Source organism: Belonocnema kinseyi, chromosome 6 (assembly GCF_010883055.1).
Source record: "Belonocnema kinseyi isolate 2016_QV_RU_SX_M_011 chromosome 6, B_treatae_v1, whole genome shotgun sequence".
Taxonomy (NCBI): domain Eukaryota; kingdom Metazoa; phylum Arthropoda; class Insecta; order Hymenoptera; family Cynipidae; genus Belonocnema; species Belonocnema kinseyi.
The window spans coordinates 67106575-67131899 of record NC_046662.1 but is presented as its reverse complement, the minus strand read 5'-3'; the positions used below and the strand labels follow the sequence as shown (position 1 = coordinate 67131899).

At 29.2% G+C, this 25325-nt stretch overlaps 1 long non-coding RNA gene across 3 annotated transcripts; it reads left to right on the top strand.

Moving 5' to 3' along the window:
- Positions 1 to 19975: 19975 nt before the first annotated feature.
- LOC117174875 lies at positions 19976 to 25124 on the top strand. Of its 3 annotated transcripts, none has more exons than XR_004467393.1 (4): positions 19976 to 20234; positions 24041 to 24229; positions 24361 to 24616; positions 24929 to 25124. It is a non-coding gene; the product is annotated as an uncharacterized LOC117174875 (long non-coding RNA). The 3 variants fall into 3 exon arrangements; XR_004467394.1 differs by having other exon boundaries at positions 24041 to 24297; XR_004467392.1 differs by having other exon boundaries at positions 24041 to 24616.
- Positions 25125 to 25325: the final 201 nt, after the last annotated feature.

Sequence of the window (25325 nt, the reverse complement as noted above, 5' to 3'; positions counted from 1 at the left end):
GAAGAAAAATCAGGATTTTATGTGTATTTACAGAAATGCTGTACAAAATTAAATTTTAATTTTAATATTATTCTGAATTTAATTGTTTAAAAAACATTTTGAAATTCTTAGTAAATTTCGAAGACGTTCAGGTAAAGCAAAACGTCAATAAAAAGTTTTTTAATATCAGCCTTCTTCCTTTATTACAGCCAAGTTAAAAAAATTGATACAACTCAAAAACCAAAAATGTTTACAATTTTTTTAACGAAATATCTTTCATTTTAAAAAGTACTAAAACCTTTTTAAAATCATTTCTTATTGTTTATTTCTCGTTAAATAAAGTCTATACATGAGTCTGTACATTTTTAGTTTATTAGCGCGATAGCATTCGAAAGAATTGTTGAATTGATGGGCCTTTTGTATACTTTTCAAGTGTCCTAAACTCAAGTTCAAGTTCGTCACTCAGCTATTTTGGATGCAAATTCAAAAGTGTGTGAATTTTGAAAATTGTCGAGACCAATTTTCTCAAGATTTGAAAATTCTCTATACGCCTATACATAATATTAAAAAATACGAAAAATTTATGCTAATGACTAATTCATAAAAAAATTACCAGAGTTATAGCATTTAAAAAATTCCAAGAAACAAACGAAAATAAACATTTAAAGCCAAATAGCGCACGATATGATGAAAAGTCAAAAATAGAAAATGTCGGCAAAGATGCAGAAACAAATAGTGTGCATTTCGAAAAGATATACAAATTTTTCGTTAAACGCTTTTTAGTGGGATGCTTATTTTTTGTTTTGTTCGTGAAAAACATTATTAACAATAAAAAAAATCTGCCCTTGTATGTGAATTTCCTAGAAATTAAATTTTGTCATATTTTTAATGCTATTTTTTACGATAAAAACAAAAACAAAAATAGTAAAAAATTATTCCTGACAAATTAATTAATTTTTACATTCTCATCTGACCGGTGTAAAAATTTCGCTGGTTGGCCCTAATACAGCAAGGTTTCTGGTCGGATCCCGGCCGGGTTACCCCTGGCTGGGTTTAATGGGAAGGAAGCGGGCGGGAACCGGCCAGGCTACATTTTCCTCGAATTACGTAGTCCGGAGTCGGGCGGTTATTGGCCGGGCCAACCCTAGTTACATCTCATGGTGGGGAGCCGGCCGGGCACTGGTCACGTTAATGTTTTTGTAGAAATTACAAATTTTTTGAGAGCCGTGATATTATCAATGACGTAATTATGGATGCTAGATGAATTATTATTTGAAAATTATAGTTTAAAGATTTATTAGATTAGTGAAACAGAAACAAGCTTTTCTAAATTCTTAAAAAAAAACATTAAATTTTTTCAAATGATTTAACTGTTTAAATTAAACAGTTGCCCATTTTGCTATGTGCAACAACAGAAATGTTACAATTTTTATAAACTTCCCGATTTTCAGAAAATGTTGAACCTGCACACTTTTAAGTTTACCGCACGAGGATGATCCTTACACTCACGTAGCGTCGTTTCTTAGGATTTCGCAAATAAAATCGAGACTCGCTATTAAAATCAACCTTATTTCAGTAATTAGTTTGAAAACCCCACTTAGCCCGCGAATAATTTTTATTTTTAATTAAAATATATTGTTGTTATACATTTTTTTCTTTTTTCCTTCCTAACCTTAAATCACCACGTGGTTTCCAAATTGATACGATATTCCATAATTAGAGATTGAAATTCTACTCCAATTTTCTTGCCAGAATTGATTCACTTGATTTGACTTTTAAAGTTCACCGTAATGCTTACGATGAGCCTTAAAAGACACAATAAGTAAAAAATTTTTCCCCTGAAGCAACATTTTTAAACTGTTTTGTGGCCGGAGTACCCGGCCGATATTGAAGCCTAGATCCGACCAGTTTACTGTGACGTTTTTATCCGGCTCCCAGACGGATTCCCCGACCAGCGTCCGGCTTAAACCGGGACTATCCGGCCAGGATGCGTTTGAATCCCTGATTGAATTCCTAAACGAGTAACATTAGTTACACCTAAATATTTTTTTCAATTATTATTTAAATTCATAGACTTAATATATTTAAAGAGTATACAAAAGGCTAATCAAATCTTTTAATTCTTTTGAATGTCATCGTGCTAATAAACTAAAAATGAACCGACAAGCAAACACACTAATATATTCGTAAAAATCAGGTTTTCGGAATCAGGGGTTTCAAAACGTGGCCAATTGACAAAAACTGGGGAGAAGGGGTCACATTTTACACAAATTAAATTTCTAAAAATTCACATACGAGACGAAAAATAGATTAAAAGACAAAAGTTCTAAGGACAATGTGGAAGCGGGCAGACTTTTTTGATCGTTAATGATGTTTTTCACGACTAAAACAAAAACTAAGCATTCCATTAGAAAGTGTTTAATGAAAAATGTTTAGATCTTTTCCAAATGCACATTTTTTGTTACATTATTTTTTCCCATATTTTCCATAGCTTGAACGCAAAGTAGATTTTGGATTTACCATTATTTTTTATGGTGTCAAAATGTGAATTTTCACTTTTTCAAAAAAATTCAAAAGGTTTTGATCATAATCTTATAGGGCACTGAAAATCAAAAATTTCTTCGTTTGACTTTTTATCATATCGTGCGCTATTTGCCTTTAAATATTTATTTTCGTTTCTTTTTGGATTTTTTGAAAAAGCTATAACTCTGGTAATTTTTTAAATAAATAAGTCATTAGCATAAATTGTTCTAATTTTTTAATATTATGTATATCCGTACAGAGAATTTTTAAATCATGAGAAAAGTGGTCTCAAAAATTTAAAAAATTCACTCACTTTTTGAATTTTTATACAAAAAAGCTGAGTAACGACCTTGAACTTGAGTTTAGGACACTTAAAAAGTATACAAAAGGCCAATAAATTCTGTCCATTCTTTCGAATGTTACCGTGCTAATCAACTAAAAATGTAGACGCGAACATACTAATACATTCGTAAAAACCGTTTTTTCGGAATCAGGGGTTTCCAAACGTGGGTATTTGACAAGAACTGGGGAGAAGAGGTCAAATTTTACACAAATCTAATACCTTCTCCGATGAGAATGGAAAAAGTACAATTTTTTAAAATATTTTTATATTAGATGACACTATTAGATGACAGCAACGGTAACTGCATGAAACTCGAGACGCATGTATCACAAAATTATGTTGCAGTTCAGAAATTGTCATTTACTGTAACTGAAAATTCCTAGAGGTTAAAGAATTTTAGTTGGTTCATTATTTTAATATAAAACATGAAGTCTATATTTGTCCTAAGAATATAAATAGGAAGAAAATATAACTGAAGTTGAAACTAACCACTTCTTATATATCTATGTTATATGTTACGGCCAAAGCCCGAATGCGGCTAATGCGCGAACTGGCCGGCCAGTTCGCCTATTGGCCACGATGGTTGGCCAAAGCCCGAAATGAATGCCGCCGTATTACTATTTCGGGCTTTGGCCGGCCAAACTGCGAATTGGCCAGGGTATACTGGATAAAGCCGGAAGTTTGAAGTTCAGGACAAAAGTGAGCATATATAAATCGATGTATTCCATATACATAATATAAATGCTTTATTCAATTAAAAGTTTAGAGTACAAATCATTATACAAGAAAATTCATATCCATTAAAAGTATGCTAATTAAAATTGAAAGATCTACCAAACCAATGTAATATTATAATATTAAACAATATTAAAATATTTTGTGTAATATTTCTGCTTACTGATTGGCACAATAAGATCTGTTCTGGCACATAGAATTACATAATATATTTAGCGCTTTACGTTTACAACGTCTATTTACACATTTTTTAGTGCAATGATACCGAATATATCCTTGCCCTCCTGTCAATGACTGACTTCTGCATATAGTCCTCAATGCTATTTTTTCTGTCGGAATTAATTCTACGTTGATCAATCTTTCATTAAGAGTGGAAAACTCGCTGCTAACATATTTTTGGTAAAATATTCCTTCTTCTCTACCTAGCGTATACATTCCATCTTCTACGTTCATGACACAAGCTAGAATATTTCTTGGGTCACAACGTCCTCTATCAACATTTGGTATGCACACACGAAATCTATCACCTACTATTGCTGGAGGAATCTTAGAATCTGAATTTTTAAGCATTTTGGATGCTTGTTTACTCAATCTTAGATGAGCCGCAAACCTTTTTTTCTGTATTTGTGTATTTTTTTCGCAGAGACTACACACTATTTTAATTTCATTACCTACATTCATTTCTGCCGTCGCAATTCCACAAATAAAATGAACAAGCAGACCACATACTTCGTACGAATGATCCAAAGTGCATTTTTCCCACGCACTGCGCATACAAATTCCACTTGAGATGTTTCTTCTAATTCCCCAGTTGCTTCTTCTAATTCCTCAGTTTCTTCTTCAAATGAAGCCGTTTTTTCGGCAATCAAATTTCCTTCCATTTTCATTTCAGGTCCAACTGCCACCGAAAAAAACATGATAAGAAATTACTTTTCAATCTTGTACGTACATAATAGAATTGAGTGAGAATGCTCAAATTAATCGAATCGAGAAGAAATGTTATTCCATGTTATTCAGGGTGGCTACTACTTGTTTAATGTTCGACTTCCGGCGTTCTCCCGGTAATTATTCGTGATTTCTTCCGGATTAGAAAAAATTGTATTTATTTGCGAAACCCACAGTTTTTTCACATATATTATTCACTGCGCAAGTCGATAAACATTAGTAAACATTTTTGAAAGAAATCAATTAAATTTTTATCATATAGTATGTAGGATAATACAGAAACATTGGAAAATGGGGTCATTTCAAATTCAGAGAAATTGACATTGTATTATTTATAATTAAAAGCGCTCAAAATTAAGTAATTTAAGATTGAAAACCTTAGACATTTATTCCACCAGTTAGTGGGGTCCTAGGTTTATTACAGACTGGAAAACCTTTAAATATCGTTCACAACAAAAATAGGTACAAAAAATCACGCTCTTTTTGTTTATACTGCATTTTGGAGCAATTAATAAATTTATGGGGAATTTTATTGGCACTATCAAAAAGAGGAGATCTTGTGCAATAAAAGTGTTCATGTTTCAATTTTTCCTAGATGCGAATAGTATTAGTTATTGGCCGTCAAAGAGCAGTGTACCGGTATGGGCGTTTTGGATGATTAAGGGTTAACTGAAGTTAAATAATGTTATAAAAACTAACAACTTCATTTATAAAACCATTAGTTTAGAAAATTGTAAACAATATTAAGATGCTCAGGGCAGAAAACCTGAAAAAATATATTCAAAATATTCGAATACGGGCAATATTAGGCGAGATATGAGAAATTCTTGTCTCGGCGTGCATCTCTATTCGGCATATATTAACAATATATTTTAAATAAAATTTTCTCACCTGAATTAATTGATGTTGGATGATTCATATTGTTTTTCATTTCCGTTTTCTCTTTTTCTAGATCCTCTTCCGAATTGAGCTGTTCTATGACTACCTTTGGGAGGTTCGATGTACTCAAACCCACTTTTGCTTTGAAGCTAAACATAGCTTCGTAGGGCGACTGTTGTATACCTTGGTGGAAAGAACAATTTTTCATAATTTAGACGAATCAAAGACCTTCTGTCTAATGATTTGTTTGATTAGTCCACATCCATGTAGTTAGTATATTTTGAATATCTTGGTTTGCGCGTTCAACGGATCCTTGACTTTGACTATTCCGAGGTTTTCCATGTACGAACCTCAGCTCAGGCCACAAATTCTTCAATTCGTTAATTATTTTATTCGAAAATTCCCTTCCATTGTCTGACTGTAATACACTTGGAGCACCGATTGCCGTGAAAATGTCTACTAAATTATAAGCAACTTCCTCTGCTTTTTAGATTTTAGCGGTCGTAATAAAACCTGACACCGTGTATTAAATTCATTGAAAAGCGTAGGTTTTTAAACTAAACCCTTTTTTGGCATCGATTTCTTAGTTTGACATGGTTTACATAAATTCAGGTATATACTAATAACATCCTTAGTAACATTTTTATATTTACAGTGCAATTCCTTTTCCATACGCGTACGACCACCATAACCGATGCTCTGGCGCGTATCATGAAGAACGTCGAACATCCCACCACTATGCAAATAGAAAAAAATGTAGAGTCACTTCCTTTTGCAGGTGTAATAAGCTTTTCACTCCCACCCACAAGAACAGCATCGAATCTCTTTAGTCGACACTAGTGTACACTTAGTTTTTTCCCTTCCTGTTTGGCTTCGTTCACTTCCTTTACAAATGTATAGTACTTTTATTTAGAAAATATAAAACCGTTTTCACTCTGATTTTTCATAACCTCTTGCAACAATTTTTCAAACTGTTTGCGCATATTCACCACCTGTTTATTTAAATAACCGGACACTTCACTTGGAGAATTTGTTGCAAAACCTGCCATTGTTTACAATTTAAACTTCACCGGAGAGCAATGCCTAACATTCAGGAGCTTTGCTGAGGTGATATTAACGACTCTAACGTCCTAATACAGGCTCTTTTAACCAAGAGTCATTAAGAAGGGATACAAAACTGAAGGGTGGGTAGCTGGTTTCAGAAAAATTCTCTCCAATTGTAGTTATAAAAACTACAAGAAATTTTCCAGAATGTAAGAGTGAGGTTCAAATGTCTAATTGCTTCATACATGATCTGCTGATGAAGAGCTGGTGACACACTTGAATCCACTTCTGACTTGACTTCTCTAAGAATTGGAAATTGTATAGGTAGTGCATTTCTAGTCTTTTCAGAAGATCACGTGGTTAGTTATAAAATAAGTAAAACAAAATAAAATGAAAAATAAGAAGCATTTCAAATCATTTTCATTGTAAACTTTAAATTAAACGGAGCATTTATATTATGTGTATGGAATAAATCGATTTATACATACTTACTTTTATTCTTAACTTCAAACTTTGTATTATTAAGTAAAATAAAAGTATCTAAGGCTTTGGCCGGTATACCCTAGCCACTTCGCGGTTTGACCGGACAAGGCCCGAAATAGTAATACGACGCCATTCATTTCGGGCTGGCTGGCCAGTTCGCGCATTGGCCGCTTTCGGGCTTTGGCCGTAACATATACAATCATTTTATTAAATACATAATCAAAGCCCATCTTTTGTGATACGATTCTTTTTGACATTTAATATATTGAGTATATTATATTTACATATAAACTTCGTTCGACAGTCTTACTTTAATTTTTATTTTTAAGACAAATATATACTGTCTATTTATATTAAAATTAATTAACCAAACAATAATGTCATTTCTCTAAACATTACATGTTTAGAGAAATTTACGTACCAAATGTAAACAAAATGTTACATAATTTTTACAGGTAATATTCGTATTTAATTTTTTCGTAAACAATTTAATTTTCAACAAAAAAATTAATTTATAGCAAAATACGAATTCTGTCTGAAAAAATGATTTCTTAAAAAAGTGTTTCAACCAAAGTGTTCAACAAAATAGTTGTATCCTCAAACAGATAAAATATTAACTTTCAAACAAATAGTAGCATTTTTATCCAAAACAGATGAAATTACAACTAAAACGGATGCATTTTTAAATCTAAAAATACAAATGAAAAGAAAATATAATTTTCATCCGAAAAAGACTTTATTTTGACATTTTTAAATCAAAATATAAGTTTTCAGCAAGAAGTAAATCTTCCACGAAAATTATACTTGAATTTTTAACCCAAAACTCCATGTTTCAACGAAACAGTTTAAATTTTAATAAAAAGGGCAAGTTTTGAAAAAATTGGTTGAATTTTCAACCAAAAAAAGATTTTTGTTTGACTTTTTAGCATTGAAATATGAGATTTAAAAAAAGAAGTAAATTTTCTATGAAACTAGTTGAATTTTCAACCAAAAAGGATGTCTTTTCAATAAATAAAATTGATGAATTTTCAAACAAATAATAAAATTTATAACTAAAAAGGTAATATTGTGGAGAAATGCACTAAAAAAGTAAATACAAGGCAAACAAATCACTAACAAGACTATATTATATTAGGGTTACCGCAAAACGAAATTATTTCGAAAACGCCAATTACCACCAATACAGAACCTCCATGCTTCGTCTGCTAGCCGCACGCGCTCGAGAAGCGAGGAGTGCGCATGCAACTGCACATTCCTTTACGTCACGATTGCTCGTTCTTTGATAGCTAGACGCGTGCGACACGAGGCACCGTGAGTTAGACAGTAATGCAACGTTTCAAGATTTTTCGTTCGAGTATCTGAAGTCATTGATGCCAACGGAGCTGACTTGGTTTACGCTTGCTTGGATTTTAGTGACGTTCTTTGGCTACGGTGCGCATCTGTGCTCGATTTTTAAATACGTAAGCGAACTACAGTCAATTAGCGCCGCACAGTTCAAGCATGCGCAAGTATTTTTGGATCACTGTTGGGAATAATAATCGAATCAAATTCAAAGAATACAAGAGCAAACTCCTGGACGCAGAATTAGATCATTTTTGCCACTTTAATGTAAATCATCCGTATATCTACAAAAATCTACAAAATAGTAAAATTGTTCATACAAATTTTATTCAAATTTGTCAAATTTTTGGTGAAAAAACAGAAACTATTTTAATCAGGATTAAAATAAAAAATAGCTTTTTATGTTTTCATCCTATTTCTTTTTGATAAATTTTGCAACTGCGAGCGGTTCGGTCTTGAACTGCAAAATGTAATATTAACCTCAAAATCTCAATAAGTTGCTATAGAATTTTATATCAGAAATGGAATTTTATTAAAAATGTCATGCTTGACAGGAATAATACTTAATGTTAATGTTTATATTGAATGAAAATAGAAACTAAAACATTGACTTTCAACTAAAAATACACCAATGGTACCAGCGGCGTAGCCAGGATTTTTTCTGTGGGGGGGGGGGGCTTCAATTTTATTTCGGATGGGGTTTGGGGTTTATGAACAGGCAAAAAGTGGGAGAAAATGGAATTGAATAAGGAAAAAACTTAGTTTCGGTGAGGGGGGGCTTGAGCCGCCCAAGCTCCTCCCTGGCTACACCATTAAATGGTACACTAACTTTACTCAATAGCAGAAAAGTAGGGGAAGGTGGGGCGAAACGGTGCACACAATCGTTGACGCTAATTAGGCTTTAACCTGTAAGAACTTGTAAAAACAATTATCAGTTAAAATTTTCTCCAATTTATCATTTACAAGTTGCACATATGTTTTTGTAAATCGAGCAAAGTTATTTTTCAGAAATTACGTATGAAGCACTGTAGATTTGGTGGAGCGTTATGGAACACGCGGCGGGTAAAACAGAACGCATGGTGGGGCGGCATGAAATAATTGGAATATCAATTTTTATTTGTAAATAATTTTAAAAATTAAAAAAAAGTAAGCAAAAAATCAAAATTGATGCCATGGAACACCAACTCGAAGATTCTTCAGATTATGTTCTGGCTAAAGTACGTATTATAATATAATACGTACTTTAGCCAGAATATAATCTGAAGAATTAAAGCAGAGGAAGGATGAAATACATCAAAGAAATTTAAAATAATAAAAATTAATCTGAAAATTAAATTTAAAGAAAAATATCCATATTACTTGAAAGCTACGTAGATAAAAGGATGAAAAAACTAAATTTGAATACAACATTTATTTGTTTGATAGTTGTTATTATTTTTTAAATATTCAATGTTTCTTATGCTTTCGATTGCCCTTTTCAAACTTTCGGCAGGCCATTTTTGTCTACCAGTCTTCATTTTATGATTTTGCATTTTAATAAATTCGCGGATGTTCCGGTGTTCCATTCCTCTCCGTTCAGCTTGTTGCATCTCGCTCCCAATGACAATTTTATTTAAAATCCTTCATTTTCTTTTCTAAATAATTTATAATCAAGAACAGAAAATTTAAACTTAATTTTTTTAAACGCTTGTAAGGGAAAAGGGAATAATAGCATTATTAGTACTTTAATTTCTCTCGAAAATAACACCATTCCTGAGTTCTGAAGTACTACAAATTTGCACTTAATTTCTAATACAATCTACATCAAATATAAATTCTTTTTGCACTTTCCTGAACTCATTAGACTTATTTTTATTTGATAAATTAATATCAAACTTGAAGTGTGAATATTTTTCCAGATATAGTTGCGTTTTATTTTACCCGCCTGTTCCGTCGCGCCCCACCTTCCCCTACCGTAAAACTACTTGCACTTCACCTTCACCACAAAACAACTGCATAAAATATATAAGCTTCCAATATTTTATATACTTTTAAATAATATATGGTTTAAGAAATGTGGGATTGAATGAATTATGTTCAGTTTTATGGATATATCGGGTCTTCATATCAATTTTGAAAACCTCCAGCAACAGATACATACGATAGGGATGCACTGGAACTTTCATTATCACCCAATGGTCGGCGAGAAATTATTTGTTGACCAACTAAAAAGGAACTTACAACAAAATGGTTGAATTCTCAATCAAAAAGATGAATTTCCAAGGGAGAAGTTTTATATTTCTAACCAAAAACACAACTTTTCAATGAAATACAGGAATTTTCAAATAAATAATTCCATTTTTAACTAAAAAAGATCAAGTTTCAATAAAAAATATCCAATTTTAAACAAAAATAGATTAATTCAGTTTTTAGTTTATAAAAGTTAATATTTAATCAAAAAAATGAAATTTTCGACAGGCTATTTAAAATTTGTAACAAAAACAGGCGAATTTGACGTCAAATAGTAAAAGTTTTAACAAAAAAGATGAATTTTCAATCATAAAGATTAATTTTCTTTTTAAAAAAAATACTTTTTAAGAAGTAACATAATTTTCAACTAAATTAATTTTCAATGCAAGAACAATATTATATAAAGTATTAAAAATAAAATAGAATTTACTTAAAATTAGGAAGGTTCTACACATTATATACCAGAATCTCTCAGGGATTAATATTTTTTATAGTAAATTATGCAAGACGTTTTTCTGATATAAGATAAAAAAATCGAATTTGGACATCTATGTTAAGAATAATAAAAAACAGATTAATTTTTTACCCATAAAATAGTTTTTAACTAAAAAGATGAAGTTTTAATAAAAAATATCAAGTTTTAAACAAAAATAGGATAATTCAGATTTTAGTTTTATAAAAGTTAATATTCAATGAAAAAAATGAAATTTTCTAAAGATTATTTAAAATTTTAATTAAAACAGATGAACTTGACACCAAATAGTAAAAGTTTTAACAAGAAAGATGAATTTTCAATCACAACGATTAATTTTCAATGAAAACATTTTTTTAAACAAATAATAGAATTTTAAAACAAATTAATTTTCAATGCAAGAACAATATTATGCAAAGTATTAAAAATAAAATAGGGTTCACTTAAAATCAGGCAGGTTCTACACATTATTTAGCAGAATTTCTCAGTGATTAAAATTCTTTTATAGTAAATTATGCAAGACGTTTTTTTCCGATATAAGACACAAAATCGAATTTGGGCATCTATGTTAAGAATAATAAAAAACAGATTATTTTTTACCCATAAAATTAATTCTCTACAAAAAACTATTAGTTTTCAACCAACAATTATATAATTAAAATTTCCCTTAAAGACATTAATTTTTAACAAACAAAAAAAAACGAAGAAAATAGTTGAATCCTCAATAAACAAGATGTGATTTTAACAAAGAAAAATAATTTCCTACCAAAGAGACGAGTTTTCAAAAGAAACAATTAATTTTTAATTAAAAATATAATTTTTCATGCTGAAATTGTGCAGTTGAATTTTTAATCCATTTTCAACAAAATAGTTGAACCCTAATAAAAAATATCAGTTTTCAAACAAACAGTGGAGTTTTCAACTAAAACCAGGAATATTAATTTTATTTAAAAAAGACGATGTGCGAAACAAATTATTGAATTTTCAACCGAAAAATATCAATTTTTAATTCAAAATTTCAGTGTTCTAAGAAAAGTGGGATAGTTAAATTTTCAGTTAGAAAATTTAATTTTTAAGAAAAAAACGGAATATGCAACTTAATATTTTTGTTCTTAATCACAAAGATGAATTTTCAAACAAGAAGACTAATTTCATACCCAAATAACGAATTTTCATCTAAATATGTGCATTTTCAAACAAATGGTTGAATTTTCAACTACAGAAGATCAATTTTTAACTTCAAATATCAATTCTTTACCAAAAATGGTATAGTCCAATTTTATCTTACATAAATTAATTTTTGACTAACTATAAAGGAACTTTTAACAAAATAGTTGAATTCTCAATCACAAAGATGAATTTTCAAGGAAGTAGTTTGATATTTCTAACAACAAACACAAATTTTCAAAAAAATACATACATTTTCAAACAATTATATTTTTAACTAAAAAAGATCAAGGTTCAATAAAAAATATCAAATTTTGAACAAAAATAGAATAATGCAGTTTTTAGTTTATAAAAGTTGATATCCAATAAAAAAAGTGAAATTTTCTACAGATTATTTCAATTTTTAACTAAAACAGATGGATTTGACACCAAACAGTAGAAGTTTTAACAAAAAAGATGAATTTTCAATTACAAAGATTAATTTTCTATTAAAGAAAATTTTTAAAAATAAATAGAATTTTCTAGAAATTATTGATATAAGTTGTTGGCTTTAGGGTCAGGTGAATTGAAACTAATTAAGTTGTTTCAAACGTTTCGGCACACAATGGTGGCCTTCATCAGTGAGTTTTATTAAATCTGTGAAAAGTACATAATATCTTGTAGGTACGCAGTTTTATAATTGGAAGTATTATTTTTTGTTTAATATCTTAGTTGTGAACTAATAAAAATGAAAATTACTTATTTTTAAATTGAAATTTTGTTTAATTTTATTAAGAACTATTGATAAATTTTGCAGTAATCTTGAAACATTATTTTATTTTAAGGAAGTACAATTGATGAGAGAAAAATAGCAATGTAGTCGAAAAAGTATTGTCATCAATTTTTTATTTAATGAAACAATTTTCAATCGCAAAAGTTGTTTATAAATTATTTTTTCAGTGACGCATATGTAATTATATTAAATTTGTTGTTATTTTTCAAATCATCTTTTTTACGAAAATCATTATTATAAATTGTAAGAAACTTTATAGGATTTAAATTGTTTTAAAGTAAATTAATTTTCAATCCAAGAACAATATTATAAAAAGTATGAAGAATAAGATAGAATTTACTGAAAATCAAACAGGTCCTATACATATTTTTTTTAGCAACAATGATATAATGAAAATTTTCCCTAAAGACATTAATTTTTAACAAACAAAAAAAATCAAGAAAATAGTTGAATCCTAAATAAACAAGATAAGATTTTAACAAAGAAAATTAATTTTCTACCAAAAAGACGAATTTTCAGCAAAAAAAATTAATTTTCAATTATAAAAATAATTTTTCATCCTAAAATTGTACATTTAAATTTTTAATAAAATAGTTAAATCCTCAGTTAAAAAGATCAAATTTCAAACAAACAGTGGAGTTTTCAACAATTAAGATAAATTTTTAATTAAAAATATAAATATATAGAACTAGAAATAGGATTATTCCTTTTTAGTTAAAAGAATTAATATTTAACAACAAACAATTAAATTTTCAAGAAATTAGTTGAAATTTATCAAAATAGATGAATTTGATAATAATACGATCAAAAAGGGAATTATGTTGTTTTTAGATTAAATTTTAAGATAACTTTTTGTTCGTTGTAAAATAAGTTCTATATTCAAAAAATTAATTTCTAACCAATAAGATTAATGTTTTACAAAAAAAGACGAATTTTCAACCAATTACTTGAATTTTACACTATAAGGGAACAGTTTTTTGAAATTTTTTGTTGGAAATATTCAACAATTTAGTTGAATTTTTTTTTCAGTCTTCATTGAAAATTGTTTCTTGGTTAAAAACTCATCTCTCTGGATAGAAAGTTGAGTTTCTTACTGAACATGAACACCGTAAAAAATGTATCCCTTTTGATTAAAAATTGACCTATTTTTTTGAAAACTTGCCTTTTTGGGTTGAAAAATCAACAATTTTGTAGATATTTTTCTTTTTTCTTTGTTCGTTCTACAGCTTTGCGCTCGATAATATATGTATCTCGCGCTTCACGCTTGGTCTTTGTATATCGCCCAAAGTCGTGCACAGAATTTTTAAAATTAAAGGTTAAAATATCTACAACTGTAATTTGGTAGTTGTGAATTATCTTTTTTTTAAACTCTTTTGTTGAGGACTCAATTGTTTTGTTTCAAAATTTGCCTTTCTTGTTTGCTTTCGACTACTTGGTTAAATGTTAAACTAATTGAGTAGAAATGGATATTTTTTTCGCTAAAGATTCATAATTTTATTAGAAAATTTAATACTTTTGTTAAAAATTCTTTCTTTCCTTGGTTTAAAATTAATCTTTTTTGTTGAACATTTCTCTAATTGTTTTAAGGTTAAATGACCTTTTAAAAATTAATTGTTTTGGTTGAAGATTCATTACTTTAGTTAAAAATTTATCTCTCGTTAAAAATTTTCTTGAAATGCACTTTTTGGTTGAAAATTTATCTACTTATTTAAAAGTTTAACTATTTTGTTAAAATGTTAGGTGTTTGGATGAAAATTCAACTATTTGGTTGAAAATTCGTTGATTTATTACAACTAAAAATTCAACTTTTTCATTTTCAGTGTAAACGGTTTTGTTCAAAATTTGGCTTTTTAATTAATGATTTGCATTTACAATCGAATAGTTTAACTTTAAACCAAATACTTAAATTTCTAACCTACAAATATAAATTTCAAACTGAATGGCCAAATTTCAAAAAAATATTTAATTTTTTAACCAGATTTGAATTTTCGAACAAGTATGTAAATTTTCAATAAAGCAGTTGAATTTTTAACCTGCAAATATGGATTTACGATAGAAAATGTAATATTTGATATTTCAACGCATGCAGATGCTGCCAAGAGATGCATTGTAAAAATAAGGATACGAATTTTCAATCATAAAGATTTGTTTTCCGTAAGAGATTCAAATTTAAACCAAAAGTAAAAAAGTTACTTTTGCGCACAAAAAATCAATTTATTTCCTAAAAAAAAGAATTTTTAAAATAACAGTATATTTTTTAACCAAAGAGATGAGTTTTCCACTAAAACTGTGAATTTTTCATCTAGAAAAACGAAATTTCAACAAATAAAGAATTGTCAGTTACGAAATCAAAAAATGCGCCCCAATCCTTCAACTTTTAAGTCAAAAGAATATTTTTCTGTAAAACAGTTATATCACCTTTCACCTCAATCTACCTCCATAAACCACATTTTTCACAACACCTTCACCCCACATAATAAGTTTTCTAGTATTTATTGGTTTAAAGTGTTATTTTTAATAAATAATTCGATTTATTTCAATGTAATTCAAAGTATAATAATTATTAGTTCAATTTTAAAGAAAGATTTTAAAGGGGAGACTTGACCAAGATTTTCAGGGGAGAGTTTACCAAGTGGCAACAAGCTTATTACGTGTGTTTTTTACCTATAAAAAATTGATTACTATAATGCGCGCGCAAAAATTGTTTTAAATTGATTTATAAGAATTGTGGTGTAAAAATGCAAAGTTCATTATTTAAAGAATATGATTGTCATCAACGTGAGTTACAAAATTGTAATAAATGCCATTCATCAATATTAGGTGTAAATTAAATTTCAATAAAAAAAGCTCATTTGGAATAAAATTGTTCAATTTAATTTCTTACCAAAAAATATATAATTTGTTAAAATCTTATTATAAAAGATTAATTACAGTTTCAGGTACAGAACTCATCCCTTGGTGCCTTCTATTATTTTATACTATGATTTTGTAACATTAATTGAATATGTATAACATAGAAAAGATAGGCTTTTGGTTTATTCTTTTTCATGAAAAGATAAATAGGCGCGGGCAAGACTACTAGTATTCCACAACAGAAGTTCACTAATTAAAATATTACTTGCTATTTTATTTTAATTGATAGTAGTAGTATTACCCTTAATCAATCAAATTATTTCCACTGTGAATATTGTTTCGAACATTTGGGCTTATTCATCACTTATGTAAAAAAAATCAATACATTGATAATGATCTGTTTATTGAATGGTACGTGGTTGAAATCACCAAACTTAGAAGCTAGTTTTTTATGACTGAACTCAAATATTATTTTAATAAATCAGAATGTTTAGGCATCTGGAATTCATAATAGTAAGTTTAATTTGCTGTATTTTATAGCAGCTATCCGATTATTAAAATAATTATCATTTATAAGTCTGCTTATATGGATAATCAGTTCAATACGAATTTTACTTTTTCTTTGATACACTTGTTTATCCAGTTAAGAGTTTTTGTGTTAGACATAAATACGTTTGTACATTTGTAAATTTGTAATAAATGGTTATGTATGAAATACGTGCCTTAAAGAGCAATGTGCAACTTGGTTTTTTTTACCTAAATAATGTAATTCTGAAAAAATTCAGCAGGAGAAAAGTTTTTCATATAGATATATACGGCTGTCTCACTACTTTCGTGCCAGTCGACAACTCGAAGTAGACAATAAAAAAATAAGTCAAAAAGCCAAAGTCAAGCATGTTTTGTGGTTCCAGTTTGAATAGAAACCTTATAAAGTGAAGCGCCAAACTATCAAAATGCTCTTTAATATTTATAACTTACATTTCATATAAAACTACCATTTATAAACCCAAATAGAATTTTTTAAGAGATTTTTTGGTAAACATAAAAGATTAAAAAATTAAATTTCAAAAACTGACATTCACAATGGTTTCGGCAGTTGCGGGACTGTTTTAAGTATTTTTATAACTTTTATTATGCCTAGATGTAACCGCGAAACTTCCTGTGAACACCCTATTAGGTACAAGCTTTTAAGTTTTCCTTAGGGGTGGTGTCCGAAAGAGCTTTGAGATAAACCTGTATAAGGTTAGACCTAGGGGTGGATTGGAAAAGATTTTCCAGATAAATCCAAATATGAGACTTCTCAGAGTATCAAAATCCGCAAAAAGATTTGAATTTAATTTCTGACAATTGGCATCACTTCTGACAATCTTGATAAGGCACTCCTACTGTACACGAGTGTTCGAAATTGAACTAGGGGCGATTGAAAAAAGAATTTTCATATAAAAGTCAAAACTGAGAGTTCGCATAGCATCAAAGTCCGCAAAAAGTTAAAATGGAATTTCTGATTATTTGCATTACTTCAGACAACCGTCCTGAGACATCCCTACTGCCCACAAGTTTTTAAATTAAAGCGAGGGGTGATTTCAAAAATAATTTCCAGATAAAAGTCAAAACTAATACTTCTCCTAGTATCAAAGTGCCCGAAAAAATTTAAATTCACTTCCTGACTATTGGAATCACTTTTGACAACTTTCCTAAAGAATCCGAACTGCCTGCAAGTTCTCAAGTTAGACCTTGAAGTGGTTTCACAAAGAACTTTCAGCTGAATGTCGAAAATTAGACTTCACATAGCATCAAAGTCAGCAACAAAATTCAAATTCAATTTCTGTCGATTGCTAGAAATATGTTAGGACGGTTGCCTGAAGTGATGCCAATCGTCAGAATTTGAACTAACATTTTTTCGGGCACTTTGATGATAGGATAAGCCTTATTGTTTCAATTTATCTGGAAATTCTTTAGTCAAAAAATAATTTTTTTGGTTTGAAATTTCATGTTTCTTGGGTAAAAACACATCAGATTTATTGAAAAATAATTTTTTGCTGAAGTCATATTTTGGTTTAAGAATTCATTTTTTGTGGAGGAAATTCGTCTTTTGGCTTGAAGGTTAAACAATTTAGATAAAAATTTATTTATTTCTTTAGTTAACTTTCTTTATATGTTGAAAATTTGTCTTTATGGTTTTTAAATTCTTTATCGTTTGTTGTATAAATTTTATCTTTTTTTATTGAAATATAAACCATGACACTTTTTTGTTGGAAATTTATCTTTTTAAGTAAAAAATTGAACTATTATGTTTAAAAGTTAATTCTTCTGATAAAGATTCAAGTATTTTGTTAAAAAGTAATCTTTTGTAGTAGAAAATACATTTTTTTGTTTAAAATACATTAATAAATTTGAAAATTAAATATTTGTGTCTGAAATAATATTCTACTTCGTTTATAAAAGATCCTATGTTAAAAATATTAAAAGATTAAAATGGTGGTATTTGAATATTAATGATCAAGCACATTGCAAAATTAGTGAAGAAAAAATTAGGGAATTCACAAAATGAATTTCTCGGACACCCTGCTTAATTCTACTAGCAATTACTAGCAAAACATTTCTGGAAACTAAAAAATATGTACCGTAAGGAAGGGGGGGGGGTTTGACCGTTTTTAAGGGGGGGGGGCTTAGATTGGACCTATAATCCGTCACGTAATTTAAGTATGGCCTCTAAGTAAGAATGGCCTCTCATCTTTAAATAAAAAATGGTGATAAAAGTCGCCTTTTAAAACCTTCAAAACATGTTCCTTACCCTAAAATAATGTACAGAAACCCTAGCAATCCAACCCTAGTACTTCTTCGAGACTTTAATTAAAATTACTAGGGGTGATACTCAGGGGTTGTGTTGGGGGTTGCAATGGCCTTGTGAAATTAACTTTCACACCTTAAAATTTTGAAATTGTACTTTGAAATTTTGGTATCTGCCATTTTGTTATCAGCCATTTTGAATAAAATTTTAAAACTTGTCAGTTATGTAAATTCTAAATCAAGTGGAGCACGCATGGAGCCACTTGCTACCTATCAAAAATCTGAATACCATAAAAATATCAAAAATAACCGCATAAACTGTGTCAAAACACTTTGAAAAAGTAACATTGAAAATTTCGATATAGCTGCGGATGACGTGAAATTTTTACTTGTCTATAGCTGGGAAACCAAGTGGGTACAGACACTATAAATGACGTAAAAATGAATGCAAAAAGAAAATTTAAAAAATATAAATTTCGGGCGGATGACACAGGTTTCCTCTAGCTGGGCAACCAAGAAGGTACAGAGGAAAATATTGGATGTAAAAGCATCCCGAGTCGAAATGTAGGCCCTACTTTGACGATCTAAGTAGAAGCATTGCCTGTATTTTGCGGCTGCTTATTCTACTAGTTCCTACTTAGCGGCTTCTAAAAATATTTTCATTCTAGTTTGCTTCTACATAGGTTTCAGTCCCCAAATTGAACATACTGCCCCTACATTCTTAAGTTTTATTAACGTCTCCTTTACACATCTATAATTTTCGTAGAACTTTTGCGTTCTCTTTTAACACTCTGTAACTATTTGCACATTATTAAACTCCTCCTCAGACACTCTTTAATATTTAAATTTTAAATTTAATTTTTTTATCTCCTCTATAAATGCTACTTAATCTCTAACTTGTAAAAATTCATATTCAAATCATTTATCTTCAACAAAGAATTATCAATTATTCTTGATTATTTTAAGGGACAACATGTTTTTAATATTTAATATATCATTATGATTTTAATGTTTAAGGAATATTATTACTCAAAAATTCGAATTAGTTTATTGCAAATTGAATATTCAGGAATAGGAGTCTAAAAAGTATTTTGAAAAGCTTTTTTTTTTAAATTGTTGTTTAACTTCATCGTTTTCTACAATCGCACGTAGTCGATTGTTAAGTTGCCTTTCACGAATATCTTTCAATGACTTATGCAACATGATGAAAATTATATTTAAATAAGGAAATACAAATTTCTCTCATAAAATTAGGCCTTAAATTTAACAGCTTTATGTAATAAGAACTTTCATTTTTTGACTTTGCTCACTTCTCGGCTCACTCATTGTAACTAAAATTTTTAATTTTCTGGCTCAAATATGGCATCGTTGCCTTGACGACTTCTCTCTAGTAACAAATACTTTGTTGTTTTCTCTCACCTCCATAACCGAAGTTTATTTAAGCGTCAATTTGAATGGTTTTAAGTTATAATCATTAATTTAATAATATCGAAAATCTAAATGGTTTCAAGAGGAAAGCAGTTTGAGCTGATCTGTTGGCTGGAAGATCGGAAAAAGGACGTTATTTAATTTTCGATGATACCAAAGAAAAATCGAGATGTGGGCTTATATAATTATATTGGATTATATAAAATCAAAGAAAATCATCAAACGGAAAGCGAAATTTCTCGCTATTAGCGGTAAGTAGATCATTTTATTTTAGATAGTTCTATATAATTACATTTTTTCATATTAATAGCTCGAAATCTAATTCATTTATAATCATAACCTCACCCCTTTCGCACCCGAACTTATTTTCTATGCAAACCCTTCAAAAGCTAATTTTATTTGTATTAACCCAAGTCGAAATATAGCCCCTACTTTCAGACTCTTCAGGCTAATATTTGTAGGAACTAAGGTTGTAAAATAGAGGATATTGCCATACGATTTTTGATTCTACTTTAGCGCTCTTATGGGAACAAATTTCCGAATCTTCCGTTTGGAGTGTCAAAATAGAGGCTTAGTTTTTGTTTCTACTTTATCGCTCCACACTCTACCATCCTGTACAGAATCAAATTATTTGAGGAAAAATCAAGAAAATGGAAAAACATAAATTTAAGAATTTTTTAAATCAAATATCTCTCGTTAAATCCCTTGAAACTCCTGAAAATCTCTTTAAATACATAAAAATATTTTTAAACGACATGAAGATCCTTAAACTGTTTTGAATGTTTGAAAAATTATTAAAAATTTCAAACTATATTAAATCGATTGAAATGCCAGAAAATCCCTCAAAATGACCAAAAATCTCTTGAACTCATAAAAAGTATTTTAATGTCTTTAAAATCTCTTGAAAATTCTTGTACTTTTTGGAATTCTTCTAAAATCTTTTTAAATTGTTTAAAATTACTTGAAATCTTTTAAAATTTATTTATGAACTTTAATCTTTTTCAATTGAAAAGAATTGTTAAATCCCGTTAAATTATTTTGAAATTCATTAAAACCCTTTTAAACATTTGAACATATTTTGTAATTACACAATAATACATGAACTTTTTTGGAATTTCTTGGCGTTTTAAGCATCATTTTAAATAATTTGGAATCTTTAAAAAAGTGTAGGGCGCAAAGGGAAATTTAGGAATATGTCAGAAAATTTGTGAATATTTCGGGATATTTCGGAATATTTTGAAATATCAAAAATATCTGAGACTAGAAAGAATATCCAGAATACCAAGAATATTGAAAGATCACGTGTATGGGAATATTTAGTGAATGTATCAGGAATATTGGAGTGATCGATCCCCCGGCATAAAGAAATAAATTAGTTTAAAAATATGACATTTTGAAGAAGCAATTTATTATTTTAAGTAAATGTTACATCCAAATCTTTGATATATATTTATAACCGTCGGTGATCTAATTAAGAGTGGTTACAAATCAACTGTAATCAACGTCGGTTTTCTGGAGAATAACGTAGGAAAAACAATCATCGCTGACCGAATCCATTTGAAAACAGCAGGGACCTACACTTGAAATCGCAGAATTTCTCGAAAGGGAAATTTATTATTTCTGAAAGGAAATTATACTGTTTTTCATGTTTTTAATCTTTGAAGAAAATTGGTTGAATTTGGGAAAGTTTAATTAGCAATTTTCAAATTATTGTATTTCATGTGATTTTAATTAAACACAAATAATTGAAATTTTAAACGCTTTGATTAAAAAAAGTTTTAATATCACAATTTTTTGTGAATATAAATTTTGTCAGTTTAAAATAAAGTTCGAATTCTTTAAGTTTCAAGGCTCTGGAGTAGATGTTTTTTTCATTTTTAATATTTCTCATTTAAAATTATTATTTAGTTTAAAAGTTTGTTTAGTATAATTAAAATCATTTTTTGATTTTACAACAATTCGCCTAATTAGCTTGAAGGTCAAATTTTTTATTTTGTTCGGTAATAACAATTTTAAATTCTAGAATTTCAGAAGCTTCAATTTTAAATGGTTCAATTTAGTTTTCAATATAAAATTGTCAAATCTTGATCTTTTTAAATTTATGATTGTTCAAATTCAAAAGTTTTCAATTTTTAATTATTTAACTTTGAACGCTTTTAAGTATAAATAATTTCCAATGATCTAATCTTAAAAGATTAAAATTTTAAGATTTTGACATTGCTCTATTTTCTAAATTTTTAAACTGAAATTATTCAATTTCGTGATTCTTCAATTCAAAAGAAAATTGCGTGAAACGAAAATCTATTTCTTCATAATCTGTGGTAACTAATTTGGAGTTATTTTTTGTGGTACAGAAAAAACTCAATACAAAAGATTTGTATCTTTCTTACCTTTTTCTTTTGACGTTTTTTCTCGTGTGTTTAAGACCTTTTTTGGGAGGGGGCGGGGTTGAATCTGGGTTAATTATAACTATCTTTAAAATCTTAGCACTGGTTTGCATTTTTCCTTTTGCTTGCAGCCACCAGATTAGGGCAAACTTCTTTCCTCTTGAGCCCATTTCGATGTTATCACTTTAATATTTATTATTTAAAACCAATTTAACTGTTGCTTTTACAAACTTTGATGATGGAATTTTAGAGAAAACAACGAAGTATCTGTCACGAGGGCGCATGCGTCGAGGCAACGACGCCACATATTTTGTGCGTTAAAATTTAAGAGCGTTAAAAGAAAATTTAAAAATTCTACGGAGAATAGTAAATAAGTAAAACTCAAGAATATAGAGGAAAGACCTTCAATGTAGGGCAATAAAGCTTATACAGAAGCAAATTAGAATGAAAATATCTCTATGAGTGGCTACGTAGGAGCTAGTAGAATAAACAGCCGCAAAGTAGGGACAATGCTTCCACTTGAAGTGTTAAAGTAGGGCCTATATTTCGACTTCCATTACGTATTTTACAACTTTACAGAATTTCTTAGATATAATTCATAATGTTTATTTCAATAGCACAATAAATAACGTCGATAATATTTAAATCATCACAGTTTATGTTATTTAATTTTTCAAAAATAAACCCCACTTTTAAATTTATTCTTCCGGCAATAAAAAGAAGAAAAGCATGATAGAACTATTAAAAAAAATCACTATACTCATTTTGACCATGCACGTCATAGCAAGGCGACCCTGTATAGTAAGTAAACAGCACCGTTACTTCGACTGGTGGCTACGCTGATGTGGACTAGAAAAGGTTCATTAAGCTAGCACTTCCACAAACGAATTATCCAAATTTCTTTGTATCAGAATTTTGGGCTTTTTTTGGGCTGTATTGCCGATTTTTGGGCTCCAACACTTTTTATGAAAATTCAAATTTCATGTGGAGGTGTAGCTTGAATCAAGCCAGCACAAAACTCAAATTTGGAAAAACAAAGAACATTCGAATTTTTCAGGCTCATTTTAGACTCCCGAATGCATACAAAAATGCCAAAAACCACCTAAATGTTAAAGAAACCTAAACATATAAACAGTTTTCAGAGGAGTTGGTTTTTCGCATTAAGGGTTACAGCCTTTTTTTAAGCCCAAAAATCAGAGACTCCATTTACCCTGTTAAATTCTAAAAAAAGATTGTTGACAAATTCACATCTGCCAGGTAATCAGGGGTTGCCTTTGAAGTGAAGGGTTGAAGTCCAAAGATCGCTGTTGATATTTTCGATAAGCCCAACAGTCAGAGACTCTAGGAAAACTGTAAAATTCCGAAAAAGATTTTTGGTCTCTGATTTTTTGGCTCTTGAAAACTACCAGCGCCGATTTTCGCGCTTCAACCCTTAATGTGAAAAATATCCCCTTGTAAACAGGCAAATATCTGTTTTGAAAATAGTCTTTTTTTAGAATTTTACAGTCAAAATGTTGTATCTGATTTTCGAACTCTTTAAAATACCATCCCTAATTTTTGGGCTTTAACCCTTAACGTTAAAAAACATCCTTTTGTAAACAGGCAAAAATGTGTATTAAAAAATAATTTTTTTCGAATTGTACAATTAAAATGGAGTCTTTGATTTGTAGGCTCTCAAAAAATACCAACACCGATTTTTGGGCTACACCCCTTCACGTTAAACGACAACCCCTGGTTACTACGCAGGCAGGACTTTGTGAAAAAAAATCATTTTTAGAATATTGAAGTGTAAATAATATTACTAATTTTTGGGCTCTTCAAAACCACCATCACGAAAAATAATGAGCTGGAAAGTCCTGGTCCGTAAGACGATTCTCGAAATATATGATTCCTGCATAGCGAACTACTCATCGAATGGGAAAAGAAAGTCAGCCCCCGATTGATTTGATATTATTTAATGGTATCATTGATAAAATTTTCTATTCTCCAGATACAAACATTTCTTTGGAACTAAAAATATATAAATTTACCTGCGTGCGTTTTTCTTTCGCTGAACGGGCGAATAAAAAATTTTCTTCTGCGAACAAGAAGGAATTGATTGCTTGCATACATCTCCGAAATTGCTGCAAACAAAAGAAAGAACGCAAAACAGCGCAAAAATGTCAAAATTAGTTCGAAAAATAGCAGATCCAAAAAACCTCGAAAGACGGTATCAAACACGGGGAAGGAAAGGGTAAAAGAAAAAGGTAAGAAAGATCAAAATCTTTTATGTTGAGTTTCCCTATAGGTTATTAAATTAAAACATTACATAGAGAAATGGAACCAATTTTTCTAGTTCAATATTCGTTCAAATTTCAATGTTTGGTATCCAGATTTCATTTTTACTATTTGGAAGCTTAATTGAGACTTGTTTTATAATTTTTATTAAGACTACAACTTAGTAGCATTTTAAGTTAACGAGTCCTTTACCATACTTAATTTTGTTACTTAGCATTATTGTAGTAATAATTAATTTTTTAAGCACAATACAAATAATTAGTAATTTTATATTTCTATAGATTCTGAAGACGAAAACTCAACTTTAGAAGAAGTGGTATTAGAAAATAAGAAAAACGAGTAGAATAATTAAACTTATTATGGTGTTCTATAATACTTCGATGTTGACCTCATAGTAGATATATGTTTTAATTTATTATAAAACTTTATTCGTTTTTAAAACACTGTTACTTGTTTATAATAGTTTTACATTTTTAAATAATAATTCCTTAGTTTGACTGATAAAACATCGTTCTATTTTGCAAGATTTTAATAAAAAAATTATAAGGCAAAAAGGATTATTTATTCCTCAGCGAAAGAAGCTTAAAAGTTTACGAAAAGAATAATTATTGACGACTGATTTATAAAACTTGAGTAGAAGGAATACACTGTGACATTTTCTAAATATTTTACAATATT